Source organism: Zosterops lateralis, assembly GCF_965231275.1.
Source record: "Zosterops lateralis genome assembly, chromosome: 16".
NCBI classification, from domain to species: domain Eukaryota; kingdom Metazoa; phylum Chordata; class Aves; order Passeriformes; family Zosteropidae; genus Zosterops; species Zosterops lateralis.
The window spans coordinates 11,571,933-11,588,373 of NC_139776.1; the positions used below are offsets into that span (position 1 = coordinate 11,571,933).

Here is a 16,441-nt window from a genome sequence, read left to right on the forward strand (position 1 = left end):
GACTTCTTGATGCCCCTCTGGTCTGACCAATGTGAGTGAAGAGGTTTGTCTTTGTGTCACCAATCAAATTGGTCTGTGTAAAATAGTATAAAAGGGAGACACATCCCAAGAATAAAGGAGTCATTTTCAGCCTTCTGAAGTTCAGAGTCTGTGTCGTTGTGGCGTAAAACAGCATCATAAAATCTATTTACACACACATCTGTACACACATATAAGCAGTGTTTTTAAGTTCTCTGTGTTCTATCCACATATGTAGGACATACAGCTATAGAGGGCATAAAGATGATATACCTGACACAAGCCAGTGTTTACACAACTTGTGAGTGAGAAATAAGCCTGAATTACCCCAAAGTCAAGGTGCAAAAGGCCAGCAAGATCAAAGTGATATTTAATCCAAATATCCCAGGCTGCTGGAGCATCCAGTGCTGAGCTATTGCCTGACCCACCACCTGGGCAGTGGGCACTTCCCACAAGGACATAATGACCAAAGAAAATTGCTTTCCAGCAAGGACCACCAAAGCAGGGAAGGGAAAAGCACCAGAAAGTGATTTCAGCACTTAGGTTGTTTCAGATTGGATGGAACATGTTAGGAAAACATTTCATTTCCATCTTTCCACTGCATTTGCCAAAAAGGTTAAATCCATCTGCAATACCCTTTTATTCAGGTTGCCCCTCAGGTTCAAAGGGTGCAGCATGTTCTTATCAACCCCTCAGAGCTGGCTTTGGGACTGATAACTTCTAAGCCTCTCCTTTTTTCATAAGTCTGTGAAAGAGCGAGAAAATTGCAAATAATTACATCCTGAAGTGAAGGAGTTATCTCCCTAAAATTCCAATACAATTCCTGGGAATAAATGTTCTTCTCTGATCTCCTCATGCACCCTGCTTTCCAATGCTTGCCATTGCTCCTGCACTTTCTCTCGGGGACCACAGCAGGAAAATTACTTTAAAAGCTGCAGACAAAAAAGGAAACATAACAGCATCAAAGAAAGGGCATTGTTTTCCACATCCTGATGCAGATACAATTGTGGCATTATTCAACATCCTTTCAGGCCCAAAATTGTTAAAAGGACAGGTTCTGACAGAGATCTGTTCTCTTGCAGCAAGCTACTGTCTGCTTTATATTTCTGCTCTATGAGTCTGTCTTTTTAGCCTGGTCCTATGGTTTTCCAGCTGCAATTTGCACAAATTAAATCCCCAGACTTGCAAAGTTGATTCACGTAATCAGCAGCAGCAGCAGGAGTTTGTCAAAGAGAATTATTTGCATGTTTAGAACCCAAATTGAGTTTTGACTTAATACTTGTCCGTGGCACAATGAAAGTTTTTGCAGCTGTTCTGTCCAAGACAGGAGTGAAAGGATGGGGGAAGGGGGTAATTTGTGTGGACCCTGCCCACAACTGAGGGTGGGAGGATGGGGAGAGGCTGCACCTTACCTGAGAGGGGTGGAGGGTGTTGATGTGGGCACTGCTCATTCTCCATCCCTGAGCTCAGGCCAAGCCCCAGATTGACACTTCAGTCCTCACCCAGCTGCAGAGTGACAGGAATTCTAGAGGTAGAGTGTTTTTTTGTAACATCTGGTAGGAAAATGGCATTTTTAGGCAGTGGAGCCTGAATTGAGCCATATTCAAACAAAAGGATCACATAGCAATAAACACACCAAGCAGTGAACACACATAGCAGGTCTCATTCATTATGAAATACTTTCAGGCTCTACATTTTGGTGTGAAAATGTTAATAAACCAGAATAGTGGCACTTGGCTCTTTTTTCAGCAACACAAGAGGAAGCAGCAGCTCTCAGTGTGGTGCAGAAGATGGGTTACAGGGTGTGGGGATGACTGGCATGAGTGGAAAAAATAAATCCCTCCCTAAACATCAAACCAAATTTTCCCCTTTACCATGCAAAATTCTTCAGCAAAGTTTCTGTCTGCAGCAACGGAGACAGTGCTACAACTGGTATGGAATAAGCAAAAAACAAATCCATAAAAAAAGCAACATAATTTCTACACACAACTTCTGAAAAAGAAAAAAAAAAAAGCAATTTCCTTAGGATGCAGAGCAGACAAAAAACAAACCAAGTGCTTATTTGGGATTTTGATATTAATTTTGACTCAGGCCACAGCTAATCCTTCACATCCCAAGTGACTCAGGAGCAGCATCACGTGCTGTGATGTTCTGTTACAGCCTGAGCTGGGAAGTGGCTGATACAAGTGGTGAATGTGCACATTCAGCCACACAGTGCAATTATAATTCAACTGCGTGTACACACAGGCACAGAGAACTGGGCTTGCTCATTACCTCCTTTGTCAGAGCCTATTTTTCCTTGCAAGATTGTTCCTGTAGCACCAGAATAAACAATAATTTTAGATCTTTGCACATCCACCAGCATTTTCCTAGACAGCCCATCCTTTCATTGTCAGCAGTCTGTGCCATCTCTGCTGATAGAGCTTTGCAGTTGTGCTGGGTTTAGATGTTCAGCTTTTGGGAGGAGATAACAGAATTATAGAATCGTTTGGGCTGGAAGTGACCTTTAAAGGCCACCTGATCCAATGCCCCTGCAAAAAGTGAGGTCCACCAGGCCAGGCTGGTCAGAAGACACAGGTGGGTGCAAACACACACACAGAGTCACGCACACAATCACTTCCCTGCTTTGCTGATCAAACGGGCTGATGCACAGAGCTGGGCTGCATCAGTCCTGAATGGAGATTCTGTCTGTCTGTGCTCTTGGCATGCTCAGCTGGGGGGTCAGAAGTCCTACAAGGACCGTATGGATGGAAAAGTCTGAGTCAAGTTCAAATTCAGCTCATTGCTTGGAAGAAAAATACACCCAGGTATCACCTCCCAGTTGTAATATTCCACTCTCAGGCACTGGACCAGGAAAGGACATTGTAAACTCATCATCTGTGTGCCACCAACACAACTTTCTCAACAACCAGTGGGGAATCCAGAGTGAATCTGAGAGCTGAACTCAGTTTCTAGTGTAAAGACTCAGGAAATAACTGCTGGCTTCTCCCACCCTCTCAGCACACTCAGTCATGACACATAAGGGAAAGGATGCTCCCAGGAACACCTCTGGAAATTTCAAATAAAGGGATATTTAGTAGAAGCTCTTCAGTCTCTTGATCCTACACAGACCAAAGCTCTCATTCATCCTACTAAGAAGATTATTGCTGGAACCTTCTGGGTTTACCCATCTCCAGAACCAGGTTCTGTGTGTTTCACTGATTTTTCTATGCAAGCCAGGCTGTCTCTCACAGTTGTTTTAGAGACAACCATTTATATATGCAATAAAAAAGCTATTTCTCCACGTTGCTGAGAATTCCATCAGGTTATAGTTTATCTTAACAGTCGATCATTTACAAGGTACTAATAAAGGGGTACTAAATATTATATTGACTTTGGCATAAAGAGTACATTATTGGTGTTTATAAACACATCAGTAAACGTTACAGACTTTTAAGTAACCCCATTGACCTGTAACATAAAAGCCCTGTAGCTACTGATTCACTATATATATATATATATATAAGCATTTTATGGATAAACCTTTACAAGCCATTTATAAAAACACTCTTAGTGAGAAATATGACACGGTCCCAAATAGATTCAGAAATAACTCACAAGGAAACAAGGTCATTATGAGAAGGGCTAGAAGTCTTTTTATTTGGTTCAGCTTCTGCAAAACCAAGTTCTACCTCAGTGTACAGAAGTAAAATTAACACAGAATAGAGTTTTAAATTGATATAATAAAATAAATCTAAAATAATATAAATAAAGAGATTTTTCAATTGTTTTTCAAATATATGATTCAACAAAAGAAGAAGAGAACCTGAAGTGGCCAAGATGGATAGATCAGGAGGATTTCCAAGCACAAACAAGAAGCATTAAATCTGTTCCTTCTGACTTTATGCCATTTCAGTTATGACACAGGTCATTTTCCTGCAGGTGTCTACTGATGAGGGAACACCTCACATCTCACTGCAACCATCTCAAAATTAGCTCCCTGAATTGGTGTTTGTCCTTGAGCTCACTCAAACAGAGAAGCAAAACAGGCCCATTCAAAGGACAAACCCCTGAGCCTCAGGCTGCTTTATCCAAGACAGCCTCACCTCTGGAGAGACCTTTTTCTCACTATCCAGGTCATTTTTGGTGTTCCTTCTCTAGAGCTGGACAGCTCGGTGTCTTCTCCTGTGTGACAAGTGATAGGACAAGGGGAAATGGCCTCGAGGTTGTGCCAGGGGAGGTTTAGATTGGAAATTAGGAAAAATTGCTCCAGGAAATGGGTTGTCAAATCCTGTAAGAGGCTGCCCAGAGCAGTGGTGGAGTCACCACCCTGGAGGGATCTAAAAGCCGTGTGGATGTGGCACTTGGGGACATGGGTCAGTGGTGGCCTTGGCAGTGCTGGGGGAATGGTTGAGGGTCTTCAAGGTCTTTTCCCAGTCTGAACAATTTTGTGATTCTGACTATGAGGTAAGGAACCAAGCCTGAGCAAGTCCCAGTTTTGGAGCCTGCTGGAAAACAACAGCTGCCTGCTCAGCTCAGTGTGGGAGCTGGTATTTAAAGGTTCAGCTTGGAGTGTTTGTCAAACCTGACAGACCTTGCAGCAGCAGCAGGACGAGGATCCTGCCAAGGATGGATGGATGGAAAAGCAGCTGCTGACTGGAGGCAGAGAGTGACCTGGATGAAGCACCTGTGGATTCACACCTTGGCACACGTCAGCCACAGCAACAGGAAAAGGGTGTGAAACACTTTGAACCCCAGTGGGGTTCAGGCTTTTCCATCTGTCTTCCCCAGCAGCTTTATCCCATTGTTATCCTTGTGCTGGGCAGATGAGAGGACAGAAAGGTGAATTTGGGGCTGTTTGTCAGGGCTGGTGCTTCAGCAGATCTTTATAAGACCATCTGGAATATGGCAGAGCTGTCTCTGCTGTTTATCTTCCCCAAATGCAACCTGTTGTTAATATCAAGTGTCAGCAAAATATTTTGGATAAATCTGGATAAAGTGCCAAGCTGAACTGTAATTAATCACTGTGAACACACAACTGTCTCTGTTACACAGTTGGGACTCTCAGTAAAACTTCCCCTCAATCTGACAGTTCAGTGAGGAGCTTTTTTTCTTGGTATCAACTTCTTCTAACACTCTCCCTCATATAACAATAACTGAAGGGTGTTTCATACAGTCTGACCTCGTTATAATGAACTCTTCAAACAAACTGATGTAGCTGAATGTTCACAACAATTAAGATGGGGAATTTGCTTCATCAGGCAAATAAAAAAAGCAAAACATTCATATCTGAACCAAACACCCAGTGCAGAAACAGCTTTTTTCATAGCAATGAAGAATTAAAATGAAGCATTTTCAAAAAAAAGTATTGATACAGAAAGGAATAGTAAATTACACTTCCAAGGTACATGTACAGTGCTTTAATCATAGATAATCCTGGGTTGAAAAGGATCCACAAGGATCATTGACTCCAACCCCTCTAACAAAAACAGGAGCTATGTATTCTTGTTAATAAGACTTATTTTAATTCTTTTTTTTTTCAGTAAGGCTAAAGGACAATGCCACAGCTGGGTTGTAGGGGTGTAGCATGGCTAGCCTGTCCTGTTTTGACACCCTGTGGATCTTGATGCACTCCTGCTTGTGTGCTTGGAATAAAGTGGTTTTCAGAGCAGGGCAGCCTCATCTGCTCCCTTCCCTACAATCTCATGCTCTGCACTGACTGAAGGGGCCAAGCACTGCCTTGGGTGTCTGTTGATGAACACGTGTGGAAGACCAGAAAATGGGAAATGTGTGAAAACACTCACTGCTGACACCCACACCCAAGTTTGGGTCTGGCAGCACGAAACATCTGCACTAAATCCCTTCCATGTCTGTGTCCCTTGGCTTGTCCAGCCTGAAGAAGAGGAGATGCAAAGGATGTTATGAATAAAAATGGGCGGAGAAAATATTAATCTCCATAAACGCCTTTATTGATCAGCTCTTTCAATATTTGCCCGAGGCGTTTTTGGCTGCCCGTGGTTGCCGTGGAGGAGGAGGGCTTTATCAGCTCTGCTGCATGCAATTCAACAGAGCTGGAGGACTGGCCCTCGCTGGGAAGCAACCCCAGAGTCCTGACAGTTCTTTGTTTTCTCCTGTGGTCTCATCTCTGGTTTGGTCTTTTTAACTTACGGCTAGTAAGCAAAACCGGAGAAATTAGCTCTTCTGAATCCTCAGGGTCCACACGGCTGAGTATTAGTTCTTATCCGTTTTAATTTTACTTGGTTTTTATTTGATAAGGGTTTTTTTGATGTTAAACTTTATCCCGAGATCCTTTTGGAGTCCTTAATTTGCATGCGGGATCAGCCGGGGCGGGCGGTTGGAAGCTCTTTGCGGCCGCGTGGTAGTTCTGCTGCAGTAATGGTGTCTCGGTCTCACGCTGCTTCACAGCGGCGGCAACGTTGTGGGGGTTTGGGCCGGGGCTTGTGTGGTGGGAGGTGGAACGTGGCAGGTGTGGGTTTTTTTTTTTTTTCTCTTGAAGCGGGGCAGCGGTCCGGCCGGCTCGGGGACGCTTCATCTGGCCGCGGCAGCTGACCGCATGGCGGCTGCGGGCGGACAGGGCGGCCGGGGCTCTCTTCCGCGCCGAACCGGGGGGGCGCGGCCGGGGTTTCTCCACGCCGAACCGGCAGCGGCTGACTGCGGGCGGGCTGCATGGCGGCTGGACGGCCGGGGCGGGAGGCTTTGGGTTTTCCCCCGCCGGCTCCCGGCCGCGGACGGGGCTGGGGAGGGGCTTCTCCGCGGCGAACCGGGGGGGGGACGGGGCGGCCGGCTCCCTCCTCTCTCCCTGTCGGTGGCAGAGCCGGTGGCTCCACCGCGGCTCCCCCACCCCGTCTCCGACCTGGGATGGGGGGGGCGCGGCGCCCGAGAGATTTTCTACGGGAACGGGCTCCCTGTTTTTAAGGTGGTCTGGGAGGAAGGAAAGCCACGGAGGTGGCTTTTTACTGTTACATTATAGGATAAACATTTTAAATTTCATTTTTATCAAAGGACACCTCACTGAGGTCTTCAACAGCATCACAAGGAGCAGGGAAGGGACAGCTCCAAGCTCTCCACTCTTGTCATCAGTGGCAGGACTCAAGAAAATGGCATGGAACAGTTTGGGGGAGGTTTAGGTTGGATATCAGGGCAAGGTTCTTCCCCCAGAGGGTGCTGGCACTGCCCAGGCTCCCCAGGGAATGGGCACGGCCCCGAGGCTGCCAGAGCTCCAGGAGCCTTTGGACAGCTCTGCCAGGGATGCCCAGGGTGGGGTTGTTGGGGTGTCTGTGCAGGGACAGGGGCTGGGCTGGGTGATCCTGTGAGTCCTCTCCAGCTCAGGATATTCCATGATTCTGTGATTTCTCTGGCTCTGTGTCATGGTTTAGCCCCAGCAACAACCAAGCCCCCACAGCCAGTCCCTCACCCCCCTCCAGCTGGATCAGAGAGGGAATGGGAAGGGTAAAAGGCAGAAAGTTTGTGGGTTGGGATAAAGACAGGGAAATCAAAAGCTGTGCAAACCAAGAGAAAGCAAAACAAGGAGTTCATTCCCCACTTCCCATGGCAGGGCAGGTTCAGCCATCCCCAGGAGTGCAGCGCCCCATCACACTAATGGGGAAGGAAAACACCATCACTCCAAATGTTCCCCATTTCTTTGTTCCTTCCCCACTTTGTGCATGATGTCACACGGTCTGGGACTTGCTTTTGATCAGTTTAGTTTGGGTGACCTGTCCTGGCTGTGCCTCCTCCCAGCCTCCCACACACCCACAGCCCCTCCCCAGTGGGGCTGTATGAGGAAAGCTCTGTGAAATCCCTGCTCAGCAATAAGAAAAATATCTGTATTATCAACTCTGTGCTCAGCACAAATCCAAACCCCAGCCCCAACCCAGCCACTGGGAAGGTAATTAACTCTACCCCAGCTGAATCAGTGCAGTCCATCTATGGAAACCACCAGAAAAATCTCAGGAACCTATCAGCAATTGTCATTCAGCACTGAGTGCCAAGGAAACAATAGAGTAATACCTGCTGGAGAGAAAAAGTTACAAAAATATGCTTTGCTCTAACCCATGCTGCTAAGACTGTAATTTTCAAAACTACTTAGCTCACATCCACGGGCTTTCTGAGAGGACTGACACAAAATCTGCAGCTAGGCTGAAGTGCCTGCTGAATTCTCTTTGCTGCTCTTCATCTCCTCAATGACAACCATCATGCAAAGCCCATCACTGTGACAAGATGCTGGTATTTTTTGTCATGCAATCACCCCATCATTTCCAGCAGTGCTGCTCACAATGCCCTGTCTCCTCCAAGTGCAAAGAAAAGGCACAAGTACAAGAGTCTCTTAGTAAAACATTAATCTCAGATCACAGATTTATTTTATGGATTTGCAACACAGCCCATATTACAAACATTGTCTGGGAACATTTACAAGAATAAATAAGATGGACTCGCAGTTGTAAAAAAAAGATTACACTTCACTGTAATGTACAGTCAAAAAATATATCTGATATTCATTGACTTGACATTATTTACCTTCCTTCTTTTAAGCTAGAAAGAAAAGACACTGAATGCACAGTGTTGAGAGTTTTGTATTTATATTTTTTTCCTTTTTTTTTCCATACGTGCTTTATCTATCAAACATCCAAACTGTACAAGTGAGTTTCACCAGTAATCCATAAAGGCCGAGGGGGAGGAGAGGAGGCAGAGACTTGTTCTCATGCAGCACTCCTCCCTGCCCAAAACACACCCAGGGTTGGCATGGCAGGATGCTGCACTCCTCCCTGCCCAAAACACAACCAGGGTTGGGATGGCAGGATGCTGCACTCCTCCCTCCCCCCAAAACACACCCAGGGTTGGGATGGCAGACTGCTCAGCCAGAGGCAGCCACAGCAAGGCTGTGTGAGGTGGTGACAGGGCTGGCAAGAAGTGATGCTGGCACATTTGAATCCTGACAGGGTCAGTGCAGGGAGGGAGGAGATGGAATCAGCGTGGGAGTGAATTTTGTCACTGTGGTTAGTCAGGATGGGTTAAGGGAGGTGTTAAGGATGCAGCTCAAAGTTTTGGCATAGAAGTAAGTGTTTAAATGCTGGCAATGCAAGAAAGGGCTGGGGGGGCAATGAGGGGGTAATTCCAGTTCTGCTCCAGATACTGGAAGTCCAGCACATGAAGTTTGGTTTGAGTGTCAGCAATGTGAAAAACTGAGCAGTGCTTGTCCTGGGGAGTCTCAGAGTATCTAAATTCATGAAAGCTTGTAAATTGCTGTCCCACTCTCTCCTCCATCCCCCCAAACACACTCCTTTCCATTATTTCACACAAAGAAGATTTCCTGGAGGTCCTCACTGAAAGATGATGTACTGACACAAGGAAATCCATGTCCACAGGGCAGCACACTTGAGTGCCTCACAGGGTGTCCCAAAGAGTGGCATTTCAGGGTAACAGATCCCCACTGAGACACTCCTGTGACAGTTACCTCCACTAAAGGAACCACTGCAGTCCTGGGTACCCAAATATGAAATATCAGGATTGGTCCCTAAGGGACATCAACAGCATCTTCACCCGGTACCTCCATGAGCATGGACTGGCTCATGTTTATACTCCTCAGAAACAGCTCATTGAATTGAATTCCAAGAAAAACCATTTTAGCTTTTCCCTTTTCATCCTTTTTTTTAAATTTTTTTTTTCCCTGCCAGGAAACACTATGGGAACACCAGCATCTGGCATTCAGTCTGCTGCATTAGTCTGTCATTTAAGGCTCAGGTTGAAAACAGAATAGTGGTGGAAAATCTGCTGCATGAACTGGGATGAGGATGCAAGGACTAATTTAGATCCCTCATGTTTTTACAAACTAGAAAAGCTGCCAGGTTTTCACATTCTGCTAGTCCAACATTAAACTGTAGGATATTCTGGGCATAGTTTATTTCTTTTTTTTTTTTTTCACAAGGAAAACTTTTAAAATATTTTCACACAGCAAATAAAGGTTAGAGACTAGAGGTCAGCAAGTTTTTCTGTTGTTGTTTTTTTTTTTTTTCCTTTCCATCACACTCTGTACCAGCAGGATTTGGTGGTATATGAAAATGTATGATTCTGCTTGACAGTTTGAGCAAATTGTACATTCTTCAAGTATGCATATGAGGGAGATGATTGATACCTTTTCCAAGTCAATGAACAGATAATACATGATGGATTTTCCTTGTGGTCCTTGCCAAAACGGCAGAAATTGGGCTTTGCTCGCTGTGCTGTTGGCTCACCCTCGAGGAAAAAGAGCTGTAGGTATTTTTGGGAACAGAGAAAGAAAGAGCACTTGCACCGAAGTTGTAGATTATGTATGTATGGCTATAGAAGACTACAATCTAAATAAGCAGGAGCACAGGAGAGTTAACAGAATCCTCATTACTCACATCTGTCTCTCTGACTTGGCTGGCTCCTCCTGTTCCTCTGTCTGGGCAGGGCAGCTGCAGTGCTTTGTCCTGCCCTCACACAGCAGCAATATGGAATTTTTGACCCAAGGGCAGTGGTTCTGGTGAATAAATGTTGCCACCTTTGCCACATGGCCACCTTCATTTTCCTAAAATAACTGTCTTGGGTTAACTGTCTTTTGTACACTTAAGACAAATTAAAGATTCTGAAATGAAAATGCAGCAGTTTTTCACACCAAGGTCTTGAGATGCCCCCTGCACTGGCTGGAGAGATCACAAAAATTAACTGTGCTGCCAACGTCATGGAGTGGATTGTTCACATTTCTTACAGGACAATGAAGTTTTCCAAGGGGAACTTTTCCAGCACATTGCCCATCCAGGACCATGCCAGGACTGTGCCCTGCTCTGTGACAACCTTGCTAAGAATTCTGCAAGTGTGACAGATAGAAGCACCTCATATTTGAAGATTCCTCTCTCGAGCAAATCTTCTTTTATCTTTGTCCCTCAGGATTTATTTCCTCTGTCACACTCCGAGTGCTCCATCTCCACAGCACAGAATGTGACATTACCTGGTTTTTTATGATCTTGGCAGGAATTCAGAAGAGTAAGGGAGAGATGAGAGCAGCTGTGCAAAAATGAGAGGGAGAGCAAGGTGCAAATTTCCTACCTGCTCCAGGATCCATTTCATCTGCCTTCTCCCCCAATGTTTGCTTTCTCCCAAAGGAGATTTCCTCTCCTTTCCTCCTCTACCAGATGGAAACTGGTTTAACTGCCTCCTGAACCACCTGCTGCAGGAGCCTCTCTCCCTCCTCTGACTCTACAGCACACCAAGAGCAGTGACCAGCAATCCCTGGCTTGAGATTCCCAAGGGAAATCCCACAAACTTCTGCTAAAGGGCCTGTGGAAAGTAAATGGAAAAGCCAGTCCAGCATCCACAGGCTTAAATCTATTACTGTAGGGTCTACGTGGCTACTGGGCTTTTTTTTTCTAGAGGGTTTACAGTTCCAGAATAAAAGGCTAGAAACCACTGATAACCAGTGGAATTCATTGCTGAATAATTCCATTCCATTAATAATTTAGTGACCCTGAACCACCTGTTTCTACTTCCTTGTATTTCAGAGCAAACTTTGCACCAACTCTGTGCTGTCACAAACAGTTCCCCCTCACCTCTGAAGGATGTCTCCATGGGAATAAGTTCATCTTCATTATGTCCATTCAAATATTTTCAATATGATATTTTTTCCAGCCTGAAATTCAATCATTGAGGAATTCACTTTTTTTTTTTTCTGCACATTATCACTTTTCATCCACAGCAGAGGATGCTTAGGCTGAAAAGCTCCCACTGACTATTAATCCTTCCAGGAGTGAGAAAACCTCCTTTATCTCATCTCATAACTTCTTTCTTTCCCCATGAAAACAAACCCATCACCCATAATCTTGCTTCAAACACATTATCTACTTCACTATGGGCTGTTCTCTAGGGCTTCAACAACCTCAAGGTAATAAAGTGATTTAAAGGGAGCTTTTCCACACAATTCCCTTCATCATTAATTCACACTTGGCATATTTGCACTGTGCAGGGAGGAACAGCATGAAGATCCCTGAGCCAACACAGACTGGAGCTGGGTCAGTCCCCCAAAAGCACCATAACTGCAGGAGTTTAGAACGTTTGGCAACACATTCTGCAGTGTCTGCTGAGCCTCCTTCCATATGGGTTGTAGGCTGGACATTAGGAAGTTCAGACACATGGTTGAGTGACCTCATAATAAGCTGTGACTAACAGTTGGGCTGTGGTAACCAACACTTGCATTAACTCCTATAAAATGTAAAATTCAGCTGAAATATCTTTCCCTGCAGTTTGTGCCAACATCACTTGGCATCTGCAGAGGGCTGAGCACACAGTGAGCTGCTGTGGACCAGCTGATAAAAGTACCTGACCCTTTAGTGGTGTTTTTCATCCCATAAAATACATCCAAACCTACCTCCAGACCCTAAACCATTGCACTGCCAGTGCTGTTCTGCTCTGCTCATCCCACACCTCCTTCCCCTCACTCACACACCCCTCCTGTGGGGTTAACTCTGGCATTTCAATCCACTTTCTTTTAAGTTAAGCCTAAATTACTTCACAGCTCAGTGATACTGGCATTTCTTTACCTCTCTGTTCCCTCATCCCAGCTGTCACCCTTGGTGCTGGCTTCACTCCCCTAAGTCATGAGGGAGACCTGCCACTGGGCTGCTTTCCATGTAAAATTAACAGAATGCTAAATACTAATTAATATTTCCATTCTATCCACAGGGAGTGGCTCCCTTTGGCTTTCTGGAGTCAGCAGAGTCAAAAACACTTTGCTGACTTGTAGTTTCTTCATACCTGGGCAGTTGTTGAAAAATCCCATCCTGGATTAGAATTCCCTCTCCCCTTTTCTCTCCCAGCACTTGACCTGCACTGTCACATCCAGCCACCTGTAGTCAAAACACCAATATTATACATTTCCTCTCATTTTTATCTCACAGTTTCACTTTGCCTTCTAGTTATTTTTCCTGCTGAATTGTGTTGTTTAGTTGCATAGAGAAAAAAATCCCAATTCAGACCAGTAGCCTGTCCCTTGAGATGCCAAACACCCACTGACAGCCCTTAGTGGAACTAAAGCTGATTTCATGATTTTTTTTTTTTTTTTTTTTTTGCAGGCAACAGAAAGGGCCAAGCACAAACAGCACAGAGGCTCCTGTGAGAAGGTGGTTCACAATCAGTTAAGACCTTCATGATATTAAAGGCAAGAATCCAAAGCTCCTCAGAGAAACCCCAGGTGGTTCAGCATCCTTTGCTAGTCAAGAGGGGCATTAATGAAGTTCCCAGCACCCTGCCCTGGGCTGGTGCAGGTGCTGGTGGGTGACAATGGCCTGGCTGGGTACTGGTGTGTCTGAGTTGAGAGCTGCTTTTGCCAGATTTCATTTCCATCCTCCTGGTCAAGGCAAGGCTGTGACTACTGAAGAAAGAATGACCATGAAACTGAGGTGCCTTTTGAATTCACAGACAGCATTAGCAAAGCATTTTGAACTTCTGACATGCCCTGTACCAGGTATGGGCAGGACAGAGCTCCCAGCAGCCTTTGAGTATTCACCTGAGGGTGGAAAACTACAGGGTGATGAGAAAATTGGAGTTTCCTTAAACTCTTACCTTCAGTCTATCTTTCAGCAAGTCTGAATTAGAAGACCCTTACACCCCAGAATCTAATTTACACACAGAGCAACCTCATATCCCTCACCCTCAAGATAAATAAATGGCGAAATTGAAATACTGATTATTGTAAAGTCTTGTTCATTCAATTATTTTTCCCCTCCAAGATTACCCTGCAGTCCTTAGTGATTAACTACTTAAACATACTTTTTCAGAAAAGCAATTTCTTAGCTGCTAAGAAGTCAGAATGAGGTCCAGAACTGTGGCAAAACACATCTGGTGTTTGTTTCAGAGAAGGAGACTTGCACAGGCATTTTTGCAGAACAAAACAAAAGCTGTTTTGCTTAAGAAGAGAAGTTGCTGTGCTGGGCTAACACTCCTCTTTACAGGTGTCAGATTAAGTTTCTGTGTATGTACATCACCTTTCCTACAGCTCCAAATTACAGTTTTGAAGCTTGTAGGGCCTGGAAATAGTGAAGAAATCTTGCCCAAACCCAATTTTAAGAACCTTCAGCCTTTAAGCTCTTGAGCAGGAACTTTCTTTGCTGTCTGCTTGCACAGTGCCTAGTTCAGCAGGGTCCTGGTGTGACTAGGGGTCCTAAGTTCTACAGCAATACAAATAATAAATAAAAAATAGTCATACATAGTATATGAGCAATAATACCTACTTCATACCCTGTTTGTCAAAGACACACTGCACCCCAGCTAATACTTGGGAAATGAGGTAACCAAGTTACCAAAGTTGCGAGACAAATGCAATTGGTTTGATGCAAATATTCAACTTTCAGGCTCAAGTGGCTGGGAAACTCCTCAACAGCTTCAGCAGCAAAAGGACACAGACCAGAGGGATGGAACTGGGTCATGCACAGCCCTGGAAGTCGAGCAGAAACTGGGAGGAAATATTTGTGTGGAGGCAGTGAATCCATGAACAGATTCTCATGTCCACCATCTATTATCATGCTTAAAGGAATTACATTTGGGAAGAGAATTCCAGCGTAGTCTTTTTTCTTTCTTTTTTTCCTTTTTTTTTTTTTTTTTTTTTTTTTTGTGTGTGTGTTGGCCTTTTCATTTGGAAAAACAAATAAAAGGAAACAGATAAGGTAGACAAATTGTAATGAAACATTTCATGTATCCCCTATGGCTATCTCGTTTTTCCCAAATGACTGCTGCATGAAATTAAAAAAAAATTAAAAGGCTGGGATTTGAGAATAAAATTATAAATTAAAAAGGAGACATTTTAAAAGAGAATTTCCTAAGGGTTTCATTCCTTCCCCACTCTGCAGCAAGCAGAACAAAAACACAATCCAAAAGAGGAGAGAAGTCAGAGGGGATTAGAAAGTCCAGTCTTTCAGCCTGTCTCCCATTTTGCTAATTTTTACAGTAAGTTATTTAAGAAGCAGTAGATGTTCCGATAGAAAGCAGGCAGCAGCACACACAGGCATCATCTCCTCCTTCCAGAGAGGTCTCTGCAACCTCAGTCTCTTGCTGAGAAAGAGGGAGAAGTTCTCCTTCCCACACTTGTTACTGCCTTCCAGTGTGGGACAGGGGAGAAGCATCTGCCAGAGTCTGGGCTCTGGCACACGTGGGGTCCCCTCCCCTTGCTGGGCTAAAAGGAGCTCAAGTATTCCAGTGCAACCTCGTATACAAATTTATACTGCTCCTGAAAGAGAGGACACAAAGGAATGGGATTAGGATATGGGAAAATTCCTCAGAGCCTCCTTCTACAAGCAAAAATGCCTCCTCCCTCTTTCTTGTACCCTTTGGCAGGAGCAGGAAAACACTGGTGGTGTTTCTGAGTGACCCTGAGCAAGCGTGGCTGGGAGATGAAAGTGGAAGTTGTCAGTGAAAGAGAGAAGCACTCAAAGAGACAGCCCCAGTCTGGACTATTTGTGATTTGCCTCCAGCCCTCACTGCACGTGTGGCTTTTGAGGCACAAACTCAGTGTGATGGATGGAGATGACTGAATTCAGGACAGTTTAATCTCCTGGGCTGCAGGCAGCCAGGCCTGGGGGCTGCACTGTTCTCCCTTTCTGGTTTCCATACATCTCACAGCACCTAGCACTGGGCTGGACAGGAGGACAAACCCCTGCATGGACAGAAGGACAGATCCCATTCTTCCCACAGCCATGGTGACAGCTCTGTGGGGTTTGACCTCCAGAGGCAGCTGGGTGTGGACACAGGTCCCACCACTCTCCCAGGGCATCCTCTCTTTTCAAGAGGAGAAGCAGGAAGATTCATGCTAACATGCTAAAACAGCTCATGAACATGCTAAATCAGTTTTAATTCTGGTGTCTTCATGTTCACATTCATTTTGATTCACCCTGAACGAAGCCATTTAGACATTTTCTCACCTACCCTGAAGCCCCCTGCACAGCCTGGGTGGGGAATGAGCAGGAGCAAAGCCTTACCAGCGACTCCACCATGTTGGATTTGTTATTCCGTAGCGTTTTCACTATGTGGAACACGTCGATGATGTTCTGCTGCTGGATCATTTCACACACACTGCAGATGGCACAGAAGGTGCCACTGCGTCCCCCACCGTTCCTGGGAGCAGGAGGGAAGAGGTGAAGGTGGAGCTGGGGAGGAGAGCACACACAGCCCACATCCCATGGACACCAGGGAAGGTCTCTAATGTAAGGGCTGGTCATGGATGTTCAAGGGTTTGTGTGCCTAAAGGGGCTCCACAAGAGCTGGAGGGGGCTCTGGACAAGGGATGGAGGGACAGGACAAGGAGAAATGGCTCCCCACTGCCAGGGGGAAAGGATAGATGGGATATTGGGAAGAATTTCCTCCCTGTGAGGGTAGGGAGGCCCTGGCACAGGGTGCCCAGAGAAGCTGTGGCTGCCTC

General features: G+C 45.3%; 1 long non-coding RNA gene across 1 annotated transcript; it reads right to left on the minus strand.

Moving 5' to 3' along the window:
• Positions 1-8,355: 8,355 nt before the first annotated feature.
• Positions 8,356-16,119, minus strand: LOC310916052. Its single transcript, XR_014591254.1, has 3 exons — positions 16,002-16,119; positions 8,778-15,253; positions 8,356-8,730 (listed from the first exon to the last, which is right to left on the minus strand). It is a non-coding gene; the product is annotated as an uncharacterized lncRNA (long non-coding RNA).
• Positions 16,120-16,441: the final 322 nt, after the last annotated feature.